Genomic DNA, 23,014 nt, shown 5'->3' with positions numbered 1-23,014 from the left:
CCTAGTAGTGACAAGAGGATTGCCAGGAAGTGTTTGGGTCTTGGGATTGAAGGTGTCTGGCTGTAGCTAGCCCTCCCTCTTTCATGGGAGGTCTCTGTGCTCTGTAGGGTCTTCTGGCTCTGTCCTTGGGGTAGATGTTGATTGATAGGGATCATTTCCCCAAGGTCAGTTTTCAAAGTACACAGTAGACAAAGGGCTGACAGGGCCTGATGTTGACATTTTGTTCCACTGTGAAAACTGAGCTGTGGCTGAGCATAGAATGTGTGGTACCCAGGTGTCTGGCACTGGCCTTATTTGTCCAGACCCTCCTAGCAATTGGGCTATGGAGGAAGAGTGGACAGATGTGCTAACAGGGCCAGCCTTGCTTTTCTAGCTGTAGGAAACAGAAAAGAGGGAGTCCAGTATTTGTCGTTCCAGCCCATGGCACCATCACAGCCCTGACATGATGCTATGCCCTGGGGCCCAACTTGGAGAAAATAAACATTATTATTCCCTCTTGGGTCATAAAACTAAACAGATGATCTGCAACTCTTCGGAAGGGTATTTCATCTAATGAAAAGTTCAGAGGAAAGTGTGTGTGTGTGTGTGTGTGTGTGTGTGTGTGTGTGTGTGTGTGTGTATCTGAAAGAGAGACACACACACAGAAAGAGACAGACAGAGACAGAGAGACAGAGACAGCGAGAGAGACAGAGAGAGAGACAGACAGAGAGAGACAGAGAGAGAGAGAGAGAGAGAGAGAGAGAGAGAGAGAGAGAGAGAGAGAGAGAGAGAGAGAGAGAGAGAGAGAGAGAGAGAGAGAGAGAGAGAGAGAGACTGACTGTGGATATTCTGAGGTAGACAGGGCATAATGTTCCCAAATGGAGATTTTGACATCTGCCACCTGCCTGTCCCAGATGCTCTGAATGTTGGCTCTCAGTATTGTGAGTTACACACGGTTGGTACCTTTTGGCTGTGGAGCTGATCCACTGGCCCTGCTGTTACCCTCAGAAGGCCTATGGCATTTTAGGAAGACGAGGAAGTTGAGTTCCACTTCTCCTCTGTCACTCTCTGTCTATGTGAAACAAAGCTCTGGGGACAAGTGACTGCTTAGAAGGAAGTCCCAGGGATCTAGGAGGAGACAGGGCACAATATGAGGCTAAAGATCTGTGTACTCTCGGGTGGACAGATGTCCCTGGCACCTATTTATTCACGTATCCATGTGGGTGTTTGCTGAGCGTGGGTTATTTGAGGGCCTGTGATGGGCCAGCTGTTTCTGAGGAAGCCATGACAAAGCAATGTGAAGGATGATCCGACACAGGCTGTATTGTCTCTGTTGGTTTAGGAGGTGCAAGGTTGAGCATCTCTTGGTCTCTGGACCCTGCTACTGAGGATCTACCGTAAAGGATAGGAGTTGGCCAGAGGTAGCGAAGCAGATCCTTTTAGACCCTCAGAGCCAAGTTTCTGTAAAGAAATTCCATCAGAGGGTGTGTGGAGTCAGAAAACGAGATGTGGTAGAGGTGAGCCTGGGCAGGAGGAGGAAAGGGGCCTCATGTGCTATGGCAGCCGAGGGCTCCAGTCTCCTCTCCCAGCATCTCAGTGCACTCTGTATGAACAAACCTGATCATGCCCCACCTTCCTTCTCTGTACATTGGTCCCAGGGGAACAGATTTCCTGACTTCCATCTAAGATTAGTTTTGTGCACTTATTTTCTATCCTCACAGAAATGACACTTCAATCTTTCCTGATCCTCAAGCCCCATCCCAGGGTGGTGACTACAGACCCACCAGCCCAACTCCTGTCCCTTGTACAGTCTAGGCTACTCTGTCCTGAGATTTTCTGTGCAGTCTCCACTCTACCACCATCTATTATGAGTCCTTACCTACCCAGGAGGGTTATGTGACACATGACACTGACATGGCTTCTTCTGCTGTGTCCCTGTGGTGAACTCCTAGGAATACAGGTCTATAGACTAGAGCAAGCTCATTTCATATCCCCAAACTCTGCAGAAGACCTCTCATGTTGGTGACGTTCCTGTGCCTGCCCCTGGAGTTGGTGGTATACCATTTTCATTGCTTTCCATATTTCCATGGACCCTGAGCTCTGCTCCTCACTTATTGGAAAAATCTTCTAGGAATGCTTGAATTCATGCACAGTGAAAGTGACTGTGTTCCAGGAGCAATTCTAAGGTCAAGGGCACTTTTAGTTCAAGCATTTTCCATGCCCATTAGAGGCTCCTGAGACAGGCGCTAGCACTGCCGTCCACCCCTCCTCTGCATAGCCTGGGATCACAAGTGCTTTGAATCTCAGACTGCTTTCAGATTTGGTAATATTTGCATATTTATAAATCGAGATATCCTGGGGCTGAGACTCAAGTCTGAACATGAAATACATTTATGTTTCATATATGCCTAGTACACATAGCCTGAAGGTTATTTATGCTATATTTTTTAATACTTTTGTTCATGAACCGACGTTTCATCATGCAGAATATTCCATAGCTCATGTCAGATTAGTGCTCTGGAGCATTTTATACTTCACACTTTTAGATTAGGTGTGCTCATGTATGTGTGTGTGTGTGTTTTCTTGCACATGCATGTGCAGGATTTATGATCCCAAACATTTGCTTCTCGCCTGAGAATTTCTAGTCTGGGGATCACAAGCTGCAGGGGTATAGCCACAATTGGAGTGTGGCTGTTCACGCCTGCGGCTCTTGAGCTGTACAGTCTAGAGTTAGCTCAAAGGTGGTTTTACATTTTGCTTAAGACTTTTATGAATATTTTCTCAGACTGTTAGAAGTCTTAAAGCCTCCCTCTTCAAAGAACACCAGCCTACTACTTCCCAACAGGCTCTGACAGGGTTTAAGATGATGTCAGGTTCCTTCTGTTTCCTCCATTCTCTTGTGACCAAAACATTGTACCTGGCTCTATCCTGACCTGCCTTAGTCCACATTCACCCACCTTTCCCCTCAGGGCTGCACATGACCACTCACCTACGTGGCTTGATGTGTAGCTGAGTGATAAAAGAATAATTGTATTGTACAGAATGCCCTTTCTCATCTGGGGCATGGGGGACGTTATTGTATAACTGCAGCTCAGGAGGCTTTGTTGTCTCCGGGTTGTCCACAAGATAAAGACTGGGGTTTGTGTTTGGAGCCTTTTGGGTTTGAGCACATCTCTCTGGTGTTTGCCTTCCATGATCCTCCTCTAGGAATCCCAGAGTCCTTGGCCAACTTGACCGTTCCTTCTCCATTCCCAAGCATTTCCTGCCCAGAGGCTTTGGGTCTGGCTGCTCATCTGGGCCCTTCCCATTGCTGCAGTCTCATCTCTGCTCTCCAGACCCTGTTTTTGGATTATTCTCTCAGTCCCTGGAGCACGTAGTAAATGCAGCTGCCATTTGTTGACTGCTTTTTGTGTACCTGGCACAGCTCACATAGTAGCTCACTTAATCAATATCGTAACCACATGTGTGAGCACTGTTCTCATGTTACAGATGAAGCGGGGGCTGAGAGAGAGAGAGAGAGAGAGAGAGAGAGAGAGAGAGAGAGAGAGAGAGAGAGAGAGAGATGCACTATTGTAAGGCTACAGATGTGGATGGCTGTGAAGATTCAGACTCAAGTTTGCTGCAGAGCCTGGGTTCCCACATTTATTATAGCAGCATATGCAAAAGCAAAATAAGCTGAGACATTACCAGGTGACATTTGAATCCAGAAGGGAGTCATGTCATAGGGAAATGATGAACTCCTGTAGGAAAGAGAAAACATTGTTGTCCATACAGCAATGTAGCAATGCTGATTAAGAACCTCTACATACTGTATATGCATGCTGGCTAGTTTTATGTCAACTTGACACAAACTAGAGTCACTGGAGAGGAGGGAGCCTCAGTAGGATAGGGATATGGGCAGGCCTAGAGAGCATTTTTATTAATTAGTGATTCATTTGGGATAACCCAGCCTGTTGTTGTTGGAGCCAGACCTGGGTTCTATAAGGAAGCGGACTGAGCAAACCACGAGGAGCAAGCCAGTAAGCAGCACCCCTCCACGGCCTCTGCAGCAACTCCTGCCTCCAGGTTCCTGCTGCCCTGCTTGAGTCCTGGCTTCCTTTGATGATGATGAGCAGTGATATGAAAGGATGAGCCAAACAAATGCTTTCCTCCTCAACTCATGTTTGGTCACAGTGTTTCATCATAGCAGTAGTAACCCTAACTAAGACACTACGCAATAGATCAGTGACTAACAGCTATAATGTACTATTTATGATCACAGTTTTGTGGTAAAACAATGCAATTGGTAACTCAGCATAAACCAGTTTCACGAGTGCCTTGGTGTCCAGGAGAGGAGAGGAGAGCAGGGTATGTACAGGACTTTAAAGTTAATTGTAATGTTTTCTTATTTGTGTAGTGCTGGGAAGGAAACCTAGAGTTTTGAGCATGCTAGGCAAGCACACCACCACAGTAGCTACATCTTCAAGCCTGTTTTTCTCCTTTTATTTTGAAACCATGTCTCATTAACTTATTCAGGCTGGCCTGTAACTCACACCATATCCCAGGCTGGCCTTGAACTTGAAATCTTGCTTAGCCCCCTGAGAATACTTTTACTTTGATAGGTTCAGCTTTTCATTCTGTTTATCTTATTTTATCTTAGCACTCAGCAAATGACAATGTTCTAGGTCATAGGTAGGAAATATTTTCAACATATAATCCTTCATTTTTCGTATCTATTAAAATAGAACTCTAGAGCCTCGAAGTAACGAAAGTATTATACCCACTACATTTGAAAATTAAAACAAAAGTAACATTGAAATCGGCTAAAGCTGACATCACAAAACTTCACAGCCTAAGTAATTTAAACGACAGATATGAGTTTCCCCATGGCTGGATATCCAAGGTCAAGGTGTCAGTGGGGCCATTTTGTTCCCAGGTCTCTGTCCTTGGCTTACAGACAGACACCTTCTTGATGCGCTGTCACATGGTAATGTGTGTCTGTGGCCTGGGAAGGAGGGACAGGCATGCCATGTAAAGCCCAGTGGGCGTGGCTTCTCCTAAAGTCAATGATGTACCTACCAGCTTTAGTGGAACATGCCTATAATCCAGTGCTTGGGAGGCGAAAGCAGGATGATCAAGCATTTAAGGCTGTGTATCTCAATAGCCATTTTGCCTCAGCCTCCCCTCTCTGGCTTTATTCTATTTCCATGATGTATTTTAGAGACAGGGTAGATGTTAATAAGTGCTGTCTAAATACTTGAGCATGTATGCCATCCAGCTGGAGCCCAGTAGTGCTTTAACCTCAGGCGCCATTTATATCCAGTGAAATGCCCCATCTTCAGTGTCTACTCCCTGAGTCCTCTTGAATGCCTGTGCATTGGCAGACCCCACATCCACCCAGATCCAGGACAAAACTAACCTCTGGAAAGTTCCCTCACATCCCTTCCTAGTCTGTGTCTGCTACTAGGTCCTCAGAGGTGACCACTGAGTTTGAGCTTATCAACAATAGATTACTTATGTCTGATCCACAGCTTCATACAAGTGGAATCATGTAATTCCCAGTTGGCAAGAATGACATGGTGTTGAGACTCACCCACGTGCTGTAGATAACGGCGTCGGATTGCTTTTTATGGCTGTGTAGTATTAAACTGTGTGGCCGACCTGGGTTTATCTGTTCTGTTTTTGGAATCCGTGGGCCGCTTCTAGTTTTGGCCTCGTGGCTGGATCCACTGTGACTATTCTTGCGCGAGACTTTTGGTGAACATATGTTTTCGTTTCTCCCAGGTCCTTTCCCAGGAGTGGGGAATCTCTGGGATGTGTGCTGAGTATGTTTAACTTTCCAAGACACAGCCCGGCCTGGCCTCTTTTTGCGGGAGTCCTACCAGTTGACATCCAGGACAGCTTGTGGTTGACCTGGGTTGGGAGAGGCTTGTTTACAGGACTCCTACTGAGTCTTTGGGAGCATTGAGTCTATGACTTGCAGATAAGCAGTTGAAGGCAGCTCTGCTCAAGTCCACCCATTGGCAAGGTGGCAGAGTTGGGATCCATACCTCTCAGAACTCCCAGCCCAAGGATATGCTGGTGTTCTCAGTGCCCGTTTGGACGCTAACACTGGGAGGCCAAGGCCAGGCCAGCAGCAGGTGCTTCTTGAGGGACTGTCCCCCTGGGGAGATGTGTTCTAGCTTGGAACTGCACACCCCCACACAGAGAGCAAAGCTAGATCCCTTTATGCATCCCAGAGGGAAGCCAGACAAATCCCCTGGGCCAGTGTCTTCTTGTGGTGGTTTAGTTGGGAGTCCTGTGGGAAAGGGCTGGGTGTTAATCCTACTGAAACAGGAAGTCTCGGAGGGTTTTCCCTGCTAAAGAGGAGGCGGTTCCACTTTATCCTAGGAGATGAGTGGACTGGGCAGAGAAGGGCAAGGCAGCATGGATTCCATAGGAAGGTTCTCCATCCAGGGGTAGGGTACATGGAAACCGCTTCTAGATGAAAAGACAGCTAAACAGTAACCTAGAGAATGAGGGGACATTAGCCACACAAAGAGGGCAGATTAGAAGGTGTTATTTTAGGTAGAAGTGACAACCTGAAGAAAGAGAATCCTGGGAATGGGGCGGCGGGGGAGCTGAAAGCAGTCCATCCCGGCTGGAGACACAGATTATGTAAAGCCTGGTGAATATGGGCTTCTCATAGAGATGGTGTGAGTGCCAGGTTTGCTGGCATGTGTTGTAACCCAACAGTTGGAAAATGGAGGAAGGATCAGGAGTTTAAGTCTAGCCTCAGCTACATAACGGGGTTGGCACCAGCCTGAGTTACGTGGAACTTCTCAACAAAAAGCAAAATAAATGATTGTAAGACATTTGAGGAGTGGGGTAGGGTCTTGTCTTGTGTGTCTACTCTTCTAGTGCTTGGGATGTGCTTTGCTAAGTAAGTGCTAGGATACACCATGTCTGAACAGAGCATCTAGTGGGGACAGGAGCCTGGGGACCTTTGGAAGGTCAGGGAGGTTCAACTTCAGGGACACCCTGGCATCTCTAGGGGTGATGGGTGAAGGGGTGTCCATTTTCTCTTGGCTGGAATTCCAGAGTTCCTGGGCTAGTGCAGTGATCCCTACCTCGTTTGCCAGCATATGGCAGTAGTTTAGAAGACTTAGCCTAGTCTGAAAGGCACCTAGGGGCATGGTGACAGAATTCCAGCCAGGAACACTTGCTAAAATATATTTGTTTATTCAGAGATTTAATTACCATGTTTAAATATTAAAGAGTAAACAATGTGTGTCTAGTGGGACTCAACATTTACCAACAGGAGCTCTGGCTTATTTAATTATTTGTGTTTTCCCTGCCCTAAGATGCCGGTTTCTGGCTTTGTTCTAGGCAGACAGTGGGAAGTGTAGGCTCCTCCTGGGACAGGACAGGGAAGTGAGCCTAGGGAGTGGGAAACTGTCAGGGGTTTAGGGGGGCAGAGGGAGAGGAGGAGAAGAGTTTGGGAAGGAAGGAAGCAGGGAGGAGGAGGAGGAGGAGGAGGAGGAGGAGGAAGAGGAGGAAGGAAAGCAAGAGGTTTTCTCAAGAAGTGCAGGCGTCCAAGACAAAGAAACCAACATCGGTATTCACTTGGTATAAAGAAGAGAGAGTGAGATTTGGGGTCTTGAGAGCTGCAGGCCCAAGGTGCAAGTGGAGATGGCTGGAGATGGTTGAGCTGAGCTGAGCCTCCTTGGTTGTGGGGAATCTGTACAGCAGGGGGTCTGAAGGGTTTTGAGTTAATCTGATGAGATATAGCGTGAGTTTCTCTGTGTTTACTTTGCGGAGGCAGCTTCTTCCTATGAGCCCTAAGGAAACTTCAGGCCGGGCAGTGGCTGGCTGGACAGTGGCTGGCTGCACAGTGGCTGGCTGGACAGTGGCGGCCTGGACAGTGGCGGCCTGGACAGTGGCGGCCTGGACAGTGGCTGGCTGGACAGTGGTGGGCTGGACAGTGGCGGGCTGGACAGTGGCTGGCTGGACAGTGGCTGGCTGGACAGTGGCTGGCTGGACAGTGGCTGGCTGGACAGTGGCGGGCTGGACAGTGGCTGGCTGGACAGCGGCTGGCTGGACAGTGGCTGGCTGGACAGTGGGTGGCTGGACAGTGATGGGCTGGACAGTGGCGGGCTGGAGAGTGGCGGGCTGGACAGTGCCTGGCTGGAGAGTGGCGGGCTGGAGAGTGGCGGGCTGGAGAGTGGCGGGCTGGAGAGTGGCGGGCTGGAGAGTGGCGGGCTGGAGAGTGGCGGGCTGGACAGTGGCGGGCTGGACAGTGGCGGCCTGGACAGTGGCGGCCTGGACAGTGGCGGGCTGGACAGTGGCGGGCTGGACAGTGGCGGGCTGGACAGTGGCGGGCTGGACAGTGGCTGGCTGGACAGTGGCGGGCTGGAGAGTGGCGGGCTGGACAGTGGCTGGCTGGACAGTGGTGGGCTGGACAGTGGTGGGCTGGACAGTGGCGGGCTGGACAGTGGCTGGCTGGACAGTGGCTGGCTGGAGAGTGGCGGGCTGGAGAGTGGCGGGCTGGAGAGTGGCGGGCTGGAGAGTGGCGGGCTGGAAAGTGGCGGGCTGGAGAGTGGCGGGCTGGACAGTGGCTGGCTGGACAGTGGCGGGCTGGACAGTGGCGGGCTGGAGAGTGGCGGGCTGGAAAGTGGCGGGCTGGAGAGTGGCGGGCTAGACAGTGGTGGCCTGGACAGTGGCGGGCTGGAGAGTGGCGGGCTGGACAGTGGCTGGCTGGACAGTGGCGGGCTGGACAGTGGCGGGCTGGACAGCGCCTGGAGAATAAATAGCATTGCATCATTCTGTTGTAGACACTGGGAGGGAAGGGCCCCAGTCAGAACTTCAGGTAGAAACTCTGAAATGGAGGTGCTTTTTCATAGATCTGCTTTATGATATCACCACAAATGAAGTCCTAGCTGCTGAGAGATTACACCCGGGGTTATTTATTGGCAATGTGCTCTATGGTTTTAATTTTTTCTTTTTGCTTATTCAGGCTTTAGCTCCAGAGGAAAATAGCCTGGGGTGGCTCCGAAATAGATTCTCTCTGCCCCATTAACTTATTCAGTGAGTTTAATGGTCCCTTTTCCCCTCAGCCTTGAAGCCATCATTAAGAGGCAGAGATTTATAAAGCAAAGACTGAGCTTTAGTCAAACTTTGATTCTGGGCTGGAGGAGGGCAAGGGGTTCAGGGAGCTGGACACCCTCTATCCTGACACTGTGGGTGTGGACCATGATGCAAGCTCTGGGCTTAGTGAGGGTGAACAACCTTAACTTTTCCTAACTCTCAAAGGGCAGGGTTGCCATGGATACTCTCAAGTGGCTATGCAGGGCTTGGACTTGAGCATCTTCTGGTCCTTAGCAGGATTCTGGTCCATTTCATGGGATGTTCTATAACTCTTCTTATAGCTCCAGGTCACGATCTACTGATGGTCAGTTTACAGAAAATGGACTCCTCAGAAGTTAGCCTTCTGAGCAGATAGCTGCTTTCAAATGAAGTGACTTAAGGCCAGCTGCCCAACTAACCGATGAGAAAATGGCTAGCAACCAAGCAAGCAACCAAAACCAGAACCAAAACAATAACAATAACAATAACAACAACAACAACAAAAACCAATCCAAGCACACACACACAAACCAAAACAACAACAACAACAACAGCAGCAACAACAACAACAACAACAACAAGCAAAATCACAACAGAATAAAAGCCTGAGTGCTGAATGGTTTGCCCAATTTCCCAGAACTTTGGTTCAAGGAGTCTAATTCTGGAGTGAAGGTGAATGAAGTCAAACTAGCCCACCTCAAGGTCAATCAATCCAGTTCCATCCAGCCCACCACACTTGACCTCCTCCATGTTTGTGCATCTGTGGTTACAACAGCGAGATGAGTTAGGTCCATCTGACAAGACAAATGCACCTGCAAAGAGATTGCCACAGAGCAGTATGCAGTGGGAATGAGGTGGCGATTTGGGAAACTGAGGAAAGGGGCAATGTGGCTGGGAACCTCGGTACATAGGTTGGGATCTGGGTAGGGAGGGAGGGAAAGGAGGCTGTTTGCGCATTGAAAGTGCACAGAAGTGATGGCTGGAGTTGAGGAACTGCAAGGGGCACTCCGCTGACAGTAAGCCTCAAGACTCACCTGAGGGTGGCCAAGAAGAAGAACGGCAGGCGTAGGTTCTGTGCCTTGCTGGTTTACTGACAGGAGTCATGGGGGTGGGGCGGGGTTGCAGAGAAATCTGAAAGTTCAAGCAGTGTTTGTTTTCTTCATGTGTTCGGGAATGGAAAAAAAATGGTGAAAAGTAGGAAATAGGAAAAGAAACTACTCATATGTTTCACAACACACACACACACACACACACACACACACACACACTTTGCTAGGTTTTCATTAAGTTTCACAGTAAAGTTGATTCTAGAATTAGTGCACAAGGCACAAGATTTGAAAACACTTTAATTCTAGGTTGAGCACTGAAAGATGTGCCCACTCTGAGAGGCACACAGCAGCTGAGGAGAGCTGGGGCACAGTCACACCACAATGGATGAGAGGGCTGCAGCAGTGGTGTTTAAAAGATAGCAGCTGCTCTTTCCTTTATCAGTCTTCCTGGGTGACTAGAACTACATTTGCATACATTCAGTATGTGAGCCGGATCAGACCACTGCATGTATGTTGTGTGTGTGTTTACATGCATCCGAGCACGTAGCTTTGGTTTGCGCTCTAAGGATAAGCACAGCCTTGGCTGAGGAAGAGGAGGTGTAAACACAAGTGGAAGGAAGTAGGAGGCCATTGCAGACCCCAGGGGCTGAGGTGTGGTTGAGGACAAGGTAAACAGCATTACACAGTTTCAAACAATGCTGGTTGTGTGTTGAGTACAAGACATAGCAGTGCTGGGTGGGGATGGAAAAGAGGAGCAGGGCTAGACCATGGGGAGAGAACTGTATCTTCTGTTTGGGACACACTGAGTGGATGCTGTTTCGGGGAGAGGATTAGCAAGGCCAGGCATGGCTTGAGCAAGGTGTCCTGTTTCTGGCTGGAGACCTTAGCAAAGTGGGTCACCATGGGAAATCAGCTGGGACAGCTTGTTTGAGAAGAGGCTAAGGATGCGTTCATGTTCCGGAAGCTCCTTCCGCCACATCCGCTGGCAGCCTTCTCCTTGGCTTCCAGCGAGTCTTCCTTCAGGCAGTGGGCTTCTCTTGTGGGAGCCGCATTAGCATCAGCTACAAACACATTTCACCTTTGTATTTATAAGTACCCCCTGCTTCTGTATCTGTTCCATTTCCACGCTTCTTCTGGCCAGTCCTGCAGGCAAAATCTTGCCTGTGTCTTGCAGGCTTATCTCAGTGCAGTTGCACTGTCAGGTAGCATGAAGAGCCAAGAAAGGTCTTGGTGCTGAGGAGAATGGAAACAAGGCTGGGTGGTCCATTGGGTGGCTCACAACCACCCATAATTGCAGCTTCAGGGGATCTGATGCCCTCCTATGGACTTTGAAAGCACCTGTGTGCCTCACACAGACACTGGCATACATACAATTACAGAATTAAAAATGATAAAATAGATATTCATCAAAGAAGACTAGGCACTGCATAGTTATTACTAGTGACTAGGAAAATTAAGAGTATAGTTATTTACCGATAGCCACATGATTTTCAACATATGGCTGTTTACCACCTTGAGAGGAAGGCTGGCAAAATTCCATTAGTCCATTGTACAAAGAAGGCAAAGATCTGGTTGCCTTTTGGTGGGTTAACAGGCTTTTTTTCTCCTTTATTAGTCAATCTTCCATGGTTACGTTCTCCAAACCCTTAAATGACACATGCTTTGGAGAGGTGATGTGCTTTTGGAGAGGATCAGGGTTCCATCTACAGACTTTGAGTTATCTTGGAAAATATAGTATCATCCACAGGGATCCTCCTCAGTGTAGAAGAACTTACAGAGTGATGATGATGATGGTGGTGGTCGTGGTGGTGGTGGTGTTGGCAACGATGATGACAATGACGACAACAATAAAGGCTGTGATAGTGGAGGTGAAAATGCTAACAACAGCATCACTTTACACTGGGTGCTATGTGCCAAGCACTATGCTGGGTGTTTTTCATTCAGTGGCTTTGTGAATTTAATGAAATCACAACTGAATGCAGTGTCTATGATTGTTGCCATTTTGTGTATTTGCATACCTGAAGCCACACAGCCAACTCAGGAAGCGAGGTCAGGCAGTCTGTATCCAGAATCCATGATTTCACCTGCATGCTTCACACTGTCAATCCAGGCTCTCTCTGTCCCTCGTCGTCATCCCAGTGTACACTTGGAAGTGGAGGGACCAGGGCATGGCACCCAATTCTGCCACCCAGCTGCATTATAATGTGGTTAGATTTTCTAAGCTGGAACAAATGTTCCTGATGTCAGTTCAATGAGAAATTCTGCTCTATGCTCCCTGGGCTACATTGATTTATTCACCTCCAATAGAATAACCATGTGGTGTACTAGATAAAATATTTGTACCATTGATTGCTTCATTTCAGGCAGATGAGAGGTGGGAGTGAGCAAGTGCTACACACGGGTGTGCAGCAACCAGCTAGGGCAAGAACTCAGGGTTGCCAGTGCCCCCAGGGTAGTGTGTGTTATTTACACATCTGACCCTGACTAGCCACTGGCTGGCCCCTCTGGGGTTCCTTTTGACAGCTCTGGTTAGAGTTTGTGTTAGCCACTGACCAGGGTGTTCTCTGCTGCATGGAGAGTGCCCAGGGTGTCTCACTGGAGAAGGATACAGCCCTTCCCAGCAATGCTTCAAGGTCACATAGAAAATGTTACAATAAAATAGATGGCTTTCTGTTCACCAGTCACTAAATAACATCAGAATATAATATAGGGAAACAAAAGGAGAGGAGAGCTGATTAAGATCAGGCAGATCCTGGTGTGCATGTGCATGCGTGCGTGAGTGCGTGTGTGCGTGTATGTATGTATGTATCCAAAGCAGGTGTTTTCCCCTGATGGACTCTGGGATGTTGAGTAAGGCTATAATCTCATTGGACTTTAGTGTCTCATGTGAGAAGTAATAGGACGAAGTTAGGGTTGGATGTGACAGTGTGTGTACAGACAGGCTTGTATTTGGCTGCAATGAAATGAAAACTCACTCTGATGGTTGAAATGTGCAAAGGCTTAGTTTATTGTGATGAAAATTGGACAGTGTGGGTTTGGATGATGTTGGTCCAGCAGCTCATCCATGTCATGAGCAATGTCAATGATTCTCTTGGCTTTTCTCCCATGGTTTCCAAGTGGCTGCAGCTAACATGTCCTGGTAACAAGTAGGAAATAAGGAGAAGTAAAAAGTGAGTCCGCTTGGAAGGTTAGAAGCTCCTGGTGGTGACCCAGCAGCATCCTGAATGCCTACATGAGCCTCGTGGTCCACCCTTGGCCACCTCTAGCTTCCTGAGAGGCAGAGTGGAGGGCTGCTTGGCTGTTAATGTCAGTAGTGAGTCAGGAGGAGGCAAGGTAAGAGGATGGAAGCAGGAGGGATTTGTGCAGGTGCTACCATGTGGGGATGGAGAACTTACTGGCTGGTATGCAGTGTTCCTTTTAATGATTTTTGTGGCAGTCATCTTGAGGGCCACAATGATGGCCAGCTATAACACAGGGAGGAGGCGAGGAGTTCTGGGTAGGTCTCACCCTGCAGGACAATCTGGCCTCAATCTTCTGAAATTCCTGCTTCAGCTTCCCAGGTGCCAGCATTATGGGGAGTGTTACCATACCTATTTGTGGAAATACAGGTTTTTTTTAAAAAAAAATATTGGTGTCAAGGATGACACAGATGTGTTTGAGATTGAGGGAAGAAGGCAGGTTAGGGGAGATCTGGGAGGATCAGGCTCAACTGCATAGGGAGGCAACATGCTATAAAGGAGCTGGAAGAAGGGATGAGGGCCATATTTCCTGGAGGGGCCTGGGCAGCCTGTACAGCTGCGAGGCTTTGGTCCTTGTTTGATGGTAGCTTTTGAATGAATGAAAGAGGCAGCTGTCATCTCTATAGAAGGGAGGATAGTGGGAAAGTTGTGTGTTTGTAGTTGCACGTTTGTACTTTAGATAGAAGAAGAATCTCACACCCCATGTCTCAGATGCTTTCAGGGACATGGATGGGAGATCTCTCCAGGCGAGGCAGGATAATAGTGGAACAGGAGCGATGGTCATCTGCTGACATGAGTGTGGTCCAAAGGCAGGCATGGCATTCAGTGGAGGTTTGTATCGGCTGCAGATACAGCACAGACCAGCTGTTGGCTCAGCGCTCTAGTGTGTGGGAATCAGGACGAGGCAGGCAGACAACAGGGAGGAGGGATGTCTGAAGATGGATGCCCTTTCACCCCTGATCAATCTGTGTCCTAATCCATGAAAGCTAGACAGTTCTCCCAGAAGTGGAGGTTGTGAGTGAGGGTCAGCCCAATCCCGTGGGCTGTCCTATTGCTCTCCTACTTTCTCCCCGCCACCCCACCCCCCGCAACTGCTGAGCATCAGAGAGAGCTGCCTTGTAGCCTTGCTGGTTGTCTGATCTTTCTTGTAAAGCACCTAGTAGGCACTTCTGAGGTCCTACATTGGAGATACTCTGTTGGTTATGGCCCCTGGTCTCTCCACCCAGCAGAGAACCTGGCTGAGCCCAGTATTTACTATGGACTGTATGTGTGCATATGGTGTCTATATATACATGTATATGTATATGTATATATATATATATATCAATCAACCGTTTCCTCGATTGCTCATCACTATATTCTTTGAGACAAGTTCTGCTGAACCTGGATCTTCCCAGCACAGCTTCCCAGACCCAGCTATCTGTAATCCCTTCCTTCTGGAATTCCAGACACTCCCCTTGCTTTCATGTTGATGCTGGAGGATCAAACACAGATCTCTGTGCTTGTGAGCAGAGCACTGTACCAACGAAGCCATTTCTCCAGTGGCAGGGTTTGTTTTTGTTTGTCTTCTGTGTGCATAGACAAAGGTGGTGTCTTACAGGCAAAACCCAGACTCAGATTGAAAGGCAAGGCAGTGGGCTCAGAGCTGGCAGTCTCATAGGCTGTCCGATCTAATAGGGTGTCTTGACGCAAGCCCTTCACTTTCATCTTGAGTCATTTCTCTTGATCACTGCTGGCTGGCATTGCCCCCCAACCCCAGGGGTATATATGGTCAGCTAGGCACTGCCCTGCGCCAAACACTATCTTTCTTGGATCTATTTGGTGCTTGTTGACATTTAAATGAAAAGCGTCCTCTAACTACTAAGGGAGAATAAGATGGAGATAATTACAGGAAGAAAAAAAAAAAAAAAAAAAAAAACAGCAAACATGATCAAAATACATGAGCTTTGCAGAGCTCTTCTGCTATGACACCCCGTTCCCCAGAGGGTTGGTTTAATTTTCTGGCTCACCCTACAGAGCCCCACTGCCTCCCTGCTCCTGAGACGAGGCCTTTACACACCTCTGCTGTCCTGCCCATCTCCACGGTGCTAGGATAATTTATGTAGCTGCCTCTATGAAATGACTAGGATTCACCCCATTCAGCTTCGAGTCACTGCTGGTCGGTACCTGTGCTGTGCGTTCCTGGACAAGGGTCACGGGCTCAATGGCAGGCTGAAAGCCACAGTGATGTTTGCAGTGGTTTTTGCTTATTTAAGTCTTGGTGTGCTCCAGGCCCTGCTGAGGGCCGCATGGAGATCTTCAGGAGCAACTACACTTGTTGGAATTTAATTCTACTGCTAACTCCCTCCAATGGGTTGATTAGGAAATTGAGGCTCGGAGGTTTGCTGGTAATAGAGTATTTGAAGCCAGCTTGTTTGCTTGTCTGTGTGTCCTGGGTGCACTCCCATGTGCTGGGAAACAGAGCCTTCTAGATTCCTCACTACTTGGTATCCAGCCTCAGAGTCTGTTGGCCAGCTTCCCTTCTGGCCTCAACTTCCCTCCCAGGTTACGGTCTGGGCTCTGAGATTGCAGGAGTCACCTCCACTTTGCAGTGAGAATCATGTTTTGCACTTGGGTTCTTATCCTCAGGCCCAGGGATCACTCAGGGAACCTTCCAATGCTGTCCCACTTTTGGACAAGAGTCCAAGGCTTTGGACTTTCCAGTTCCTATGCCAACTCTGCAGTAGCATCCTTGACTACCCTAGGTCACACTACAGGAGTCTCCAGCCTTGGAGTATTGTGTGAGCCTCCTGGCTCATGAGAGCATTGCCTGGGGGCCAGTTTGCATCCTATTAAGTCCGCATCTCTCAGGAATAGAGGGATGAGTGCCACATGGTTATGCCTGCCCAGTCTGCAGTTTCATACCCTCTGACCCCTTGACCTTCCCCTCTCAGCGCTCTCTTTCTTTGAAGGTGCTGCTTTTGTTTCAGGTCCTTACTCTGAGTCTTTTTTGTTTGTTTGTTTGCTTGTTTCTTGTTTTTTATTTATATTATTTTTAGTGTTTAGGTATACATTTATATTATCACACATATATACAATAAACTACCTACAGCAAGAAGAACCATGAAATAATCAGGAAGTATACAAATGCTACATTCATAGTGTTTTGGCTATTTGTATTTGGCAACCTTGAAGAGAACATCTTTCCTATCTTGGTGAGTCTAAAATTCCGAATGTAAGTAAATATCTATCATATCTCATCATTATCAACTGAAAACAGCTATCTTAAACATTATCAACTAAAAGCATCTTAATCCCAAAACAACTAAACTTAATTGTAAAACTAAACTATCTGGTCTTCAACCCCATCAGAGACTTGAGAAGGAATAAAATTAATTATCTGAGTAGACAGGAAGTACAGGCAAAAACCAGCTTCCACAATGAGAAAATGACAGGGACAGTTTGATGTCTGAACAGTCACTAAAATCTCTCTGCACCCACACTGAGTCTTAACTCCTTCTTTGATAACAATGGCGCTGCTTTCTGCTCAGACTTCTGCTTGTGCAGTAGCTTTGCATCTATTCTTCCCGTCCTATTGCCCAACAAAAATGGTACTATTTACTTTTCTTGTCACTGTGACCAGATTCCTAACAGGAAGCAACTTAAGGGAGGAAGGGCTGAATTTTAGCTCACAGTCTGAGGAGAGACAGTCCATCATGATTAAGAAGGTGTAGCAGCCGAGGGCTCCCTGGCAGTGGGAATGTGTATCCGGACTCCTTACCAATTCCCACAATGGAGAACCAGGAGCAGAGATGAGACAGGCAGCAGCTCTCGTCTATAAACTTCACTACACACCCCCTTTCCCTCCAACAAACTACTTCCTTTGGCTAGAATCCTTTCCTCAAGGCCGTATGTTCAAGCACACAAGCCTGTTGGGGAGGTTGGCTCACCCATCCAAGACCATGAATATAGGGCCCTGCCTTTGTCACAGTGTTCTTGTATAAGCCTGTCTCTGTCCTGCTACAAGGTGCCAGGGTGTACCCAGGCCCCGCTTTGGTAAACACACTCTACAGCAGCCCTCATTTCCATGACTTTGGCCGTCCTGTCCCTGGTGGGGTCTTTTGTCTGCCAGCTGCTCGTTCAACCTCATCACACGTGGGTAGAGAGGAGCTTTGGGGAAGAACAGAGCGACGAGGCAGCAGGGGGCACAGCTGTGACCAGCACTCACGCTTGGTCACTCAGGCCCCTGAGCCCTCTCTGGTGGCTTCCATATGATGCTTTGCCCTGACAAGCTGGTCAAGGACGTTCTACGAAGTTGAACACGGGGAAGGTCGCTGTAGGCCCTGGGTCCATGTGCTGGGGGTTGTTCTAACGGGAGCTCCTGACATCTGCTCATGTTGAGCCCAGGCCCCTCCCCAACTGCAGCTCTGGCTCTGGGAATTAAGGGAGGCAAGTAAGCTCTCCCTGCAGTCTCCATGTCCTCTCCACCTGTTCTTTCCAGCCTTGCGTCCCACTCCTCTTCACCCCGCTGGCTGCTTACTGAATGTGAGCTCAGAAGACATGCAGTGAGGTATCTCAGAATCCCCCAAGAATCCTGGAGTCTCACACAGCCCTTTAGTCTTGCTCAACCTCTACCTGATGCTGAGCCATTAGGCCTCTCTCATCCTCAATATGATTGTCTGCTGTTGCTGTGGCTTGAAGGAGAAAGCCAGAGTCCTTGGGTTGTGAAGTTAATGGTGTATGCAGCAGTGTTAGAGGTGGGGACCTTTAAGAAGTGATAAGGTTACAAAGGAGTTTCTCCCATGAATGGATTAATACTGTTTATCAAGGAAGTGGGTTAGTTATCTCTGGAGTGGGATCCTCATAAAGGCATGGGTTTGGCCCTTTCTGCCCTCCCATCTCTTTTTCTCTTGCTCATTCTTGCCCTTTCGCCTTCTGTCATGGGATGATGCTGCAGGAAAAAGACACTTCCCAGATGCTGGCACCTTGAGACTGGACTTTACAGACTCCAGAGCAATGAGACATCAGTGCTTTCCAAATCACCCAGTCGTGGTCTTCAGTTACAACAATGCAGAGTGATGAAGACAGCTGTCAATAAAGGCACTTAGCTCACAGGGCAGTTGTGCACAGCATCTGGCACTCCATCTCCTGGAAGTGGGAGCTCTGGTTACTGCTCACAGTTACTCTTCCTAGGAGCAGTAAACGCTGCTCATGGGCCCATATGCAGCTGCCTTTGGATAGCAGTAATGGCAGGCTTACACAGTTCAACCTGATGCTGTTCCTCTTAAAGAACCTAAACATCTCAGGCAAGTCTTTGGGCTCTCTATGTATTGGATTTCCTGCCTTTCCGAAGGGTAGTTCACAGAACGGCTACCTGGAGTTCTGTACCAAACAGTACAGGAATGTGCTTTGTAGACTAAAATGGATAAGTAAAAACGGGGACACTATTTTTTAAAAAAAATCATTATAGTTGCAATGTTGGAAATCTGTTTCAGGTTTGCGTGCGCATCTTGTAGAATCTGCTTTAGTTTGGTTTCTTCGGCTGCAGTTTGCTAGTGTCAGCTCTCTCTGATCTGTAGAACGGGGACAGTCGTGGTGTCCCTCTTGAAGGCACCTTGTTGTGAAGCTTGAGCATGGGTTTCATGGCAGGCGAGCGCCGGAGCATGTCGAATTGTCACCTGTCAGAGCTCGGGGGTCAGAGTCTCCACTGATTGCTGGATCACCAAGTCTCTGAGCTCAGATCTGTCTCTCAGATGGTTAGCGGTCAACCTTGGCGGTTCCCGCCCCTCGTGGGATGAAAAGTTTACTTTCTGACTCACAGGTTTAGGAGTCTCCTGGAGCCTAGAGATTCAGATGTAAATCAGGTGTGCAAGGGAACCCTCTTTCAGAGAGGGATGTTGTCTCTCCAGCGCCACATAAGCCATATTGATAAATTAATCTCCTATTGTTGGGACCAAACAGCCCTGCAATTTTTCTGTTGTTCAGCTTAATTGGTCTCTACAGCTGTGTCATTAGCTTGAGTTTGTTGTAGTCTAGTTAGAGCCTGGGGAGCCATTGAATAAGATGCTCCCTGACTTCTCCATTCTGCCATCAGTGGGGTCGATATTTAGTGTTCCCCCACCTTACTCCTGACTCCCCATTATGATTGTGAGCTGCAGAGTGGCGAACTCCTCACTGAAGACCTGGCTCCGGCCTTTGGCATTCGTTCTTTCTTTCTGCCTCCCTAACATGTTTTAAATCTCTTAGGTGTTTTTTATTTTAACCTTGATTCATTTTTTTAAAAGAATAAAATCTAGTGACACCAGAAACGATTTAAGATAAAACATTAAGTGAAGACAAGCCAAAGCTCAGTTGTCCACCTACCCACATCTTATCCAGCCAGAAGGAAGACTGACACATATCCCCAGTGCCTATCCTTAGGGTGGTTATCTTGGGGAAAGTCGATAAGCAGCGACTTCGATAATCTTCATATATTTTCATTCCCCCAAAACTTTCTTCAATGAGTCTAGTCTGTCTCATTTTAAACCCAAGAAAGGTGTAAGTGAAACCAAGGTCCCTAGAGTCCACTAAGGACAGTTGACAGTTTCCTTACTTGTAAAATCAGAGGGTTGGGCTGAGTTTCCGCCTCTGTGTTTTGGTAGCCAGAGAACTGGTTATAAATGCTTTCATCCTGGGGGTAGGAAGACAGTCTTTGTTCTCTAGACTGGGGCCCAGAGGCTGCCAAATGTCACACAGATAAGTGGTAGAGCCTGGATTTGACACCTCCTCTGTGTGGGCAATGTGGTATTTACTTGCCAGGTCAGTGGCCTTTGAAGCCCCTACTGCCCTTTTAGGTAGAAGGAACCAGGAAAGCTTGGCTCCTTCTACCAAGGATTCATTCCTCCTTGCCTGAGCAGGACCCTTGACATAGGGCTCTCTTGAGTGGCCACCCCAAACACTCAAGCCATTCCTTTGTCGGAGTAACCCCTGTATCAGCCCCACATGCGGCCCGGAGTCATAGTCCTCGCTTTCATCCTGGCACCTGGAATATGTCTTCTTTTCCTTTCATTTCTTTTATCTTACTGCATTTTGGTCTTCTGACTATATCTTCCTGTAAAGGGAAGCCATTTAACTGCAGTTTGATTTACTCAGGGATTTCTGCAGGCATTTGAAGCTCTCCCTTTTGGATAGTAAATACTTTTGTTTCCAGCCAGGCTGGTAGAAGCTGTGCAGGGGCAGAGGAAGGTCTTTGTAGGCTGGCATGCATGTCTGCTAGAGGGAGCTCGTGACCTTGTGCCTTGGCTTCACTGTAGCACAGGAGCAGAGACCCTAACCCAAGCTGATGTGGTCTATACCTCCTGCCTGGCTGGTTCTCAGATGGCTGCAGGGTGGTTTATACATGACCTGTTACTCTTCTTCCTATTCTTTCTTTCCAATGTTGGCTATTAAACTAAGAGTCCTGCACATGTTAGCACATGCTACATGCTAGTTTTCTATTCTTGTCATCTTTACTCTCCCAGAAGCCTGTGGAAGTCACCCACTCCAGGAGCTTCTATTTCCTGCCTGGGACACCCTGCTTTGTAAAGGTCCTTCAGAGCTGGGCTGCTAAGCTCCGGATTTGACCGTCTTTGTTCAGGGAGAGTTGGTAGCATTCAGAATCTGGTACAGCTGGAGGGAAGCAGGCAGCCCTGTATTCTAGACTTATGGATGGCTCCATAGCTGATGGTCACAGACCCAGGAGGTCAGACTTCCGTCCTGAAGGCCCAGTCCCTGGAGGGTGCTTGTGACTTCTGGGATTCCCCACCAGGCTGCTGCCTGAAGCTTTTCTGCCTGGCCTCTGTCTCTGGGTATCAGGGGCTGTCAGCTACTGAGCATCAACACATTGGTGGCTGCCACACAGCTGGCTGGAGAAGAGAAAGCTTAATTGGCTGTAGGTCAGAGAGCTTTCAGACCTCTTCTGTCCCTTTCCACTGGCTGTTTTTCTGTGATGTGGAAGGAGAGCGTCCAGCTCGGTTAGTGTGCTTCCCTCTGTGCCTAAGCAGGTGTCACCCCACGTAGGTGAGTGTACCCAGCCCTTCTTCCATACAGGGCCTTCTGTTGTTTACAAATCTCCCATCAGTCTGTGTCCAAGAGGTTGTCTGCTGTCGTTGCTAGGGCTGTTGCTATGGCATCTGTCATGCAGGCTGCAATATGAGAGAGACCAAGTGGGTGATCTCATGTCCTTTTTGGTACAGATGGTCTTCCCCACTGGGAAGGGGAAGGCCTCGCTGGGCATACAGGCTGGGCCACAAACACTTGGGCTTAGATGATAATGAATAATTAGCAGGCTAGGGAGGTCCTGCATTCTACAGACCCAGAGCCCAGCAAGAGCTAGTTTGGAGGCAGATATTGTAAGGGGACAGCAGACACAGGTTCTGGGCATGGTGGTATAACATCATTAAGCTTTTGGGCAGCTTGGGAGATAGTGTGTGAGGCACAGTCAGCATGGCCATCTGTAACTGGGGACCACACCTTTTGAGGACCCTAGGCTCTGCCCAAGGCTATGAACCTGAACTAGAAGTGTGGGTTCTGCCTGACACCTGGAGCTTAGAATTCAGAAGCCTCCTCTTTCCCATCACACTTGCTGTCCCTACTGTGGCTGGTCTTAAGGAAGCACTCTCTTCAAGCCTCTGAACAGCCCCTGTTTGACAGAGGAGTTACTGTAGCTTAGAAAGATCCAGCACCTGGCGCAGCCTCCCGAAGCTAATATGTAGCAGATATGGTTGAAGTCTAGGTCTGTCTGGATCCACAGCTTCGATCTTTCTCAGGAGGACCATTGCTGGGTACTTTCCCCTTGGCAATTTTCTAGAGAAACGGTGTGGAAATGTCTGTAAGAGACCTCTATGTGGTGCTGTCTTTTATGCTGACACCAGATGGTTTCATTTTACAGGCAATGGTGTCATGTGACAGGCCCAGAGTCATAAACTGAGTCAGGCTAAATATGGCCTCTTGAAACCCATCTACCCTTGGCTTATGGGAACAGATCTGGGCTGGAACTCTAAGGGATATTAGAAGGAATTTGTGCACCTATCTCCCAGGTGTTTTTTTTTTCTCCCCAAGATGGCAGCCATTGTGATAGCTTAAAGATGGACAGCTCATTCTCCACGGTGAGGACTGCCTCTGACCTGAACTCTGGTGCCTCCCGATTTGATCACTTCCTCTTGGTGGAGAGTCCAGGTGGGCACACAGAGGAAGGGGAAGCAGGCTATCCAGATGAGACTTGATAGGCTGTGGTCAGATGATGGGGGAAGAGGGCCTCCCTGTCAGAGGTCTAGGGGGGGGGAGTAGGGCAGGGGAGGGAGGGAGGATAGGAACGCGAAGATAAGAGCAAAGGGATAACAATTGGAATATAATGTGAATAAATTATAATAAATAAAAAAATTAAAAGAGGAATTTGCATAAGATTACTTCTCCTCCAAATTTTGGTAAAATATGCATAACATGGCTATCTGGATCATATTGTCTGAGTGAGTACATTTGCTGTGCTTGCATCTGTGATCTGTGGAGCCAGAGATTGGTGATGGGTGTCTTCCTCTCTCTCTATGTGCCCCACCCCTTGTTTTTAGACAATTTTTCACTGAACCTAGATTTTCCCATTTTGGCTAAACTGGCTGCCCTGAGAACCTGTTTCTGCTCCTAGGTTTTACGTGGGTGCTGGGGGTCTGA

At 48.2% G+C, this 23,014-nt stretch overlaps 1 protein-coding gene across 7 annotated transcripts in view; it reads left to right on the top strand.

Moving 5' to 3' along the window:
• Positions 1 to 23,014, top strand: part of Ntrk3 (neurotrophic receptor tyrosine kinase 3) — a 379,071-nt gene that overhangs the window by 12,825 nt on the left and 343,232 nt on the right. The gene's annotated exons all lie outside the window — the stretch shown is intronic.

The sequence above is a fragment of the Acomys russatus genome, chromosome 7, assembly GCF_903995435.1.
Source record: "Acomys russatus chromosome 7, mAcoRus1.1, whole genome shotgun sequence".
In the NCBI taxonomy this organism is placed as follows: domain Eukaryota; kingdom Metazoa; phylum Chordata; class Mammalia; order Rodentia; family Muridae; genus Acomys; species Acomys russatus.
Note: the sequence above shows the minus strand (reverse complement) of the source record. Positions and strands in the feature narration are given on the sequence as shown.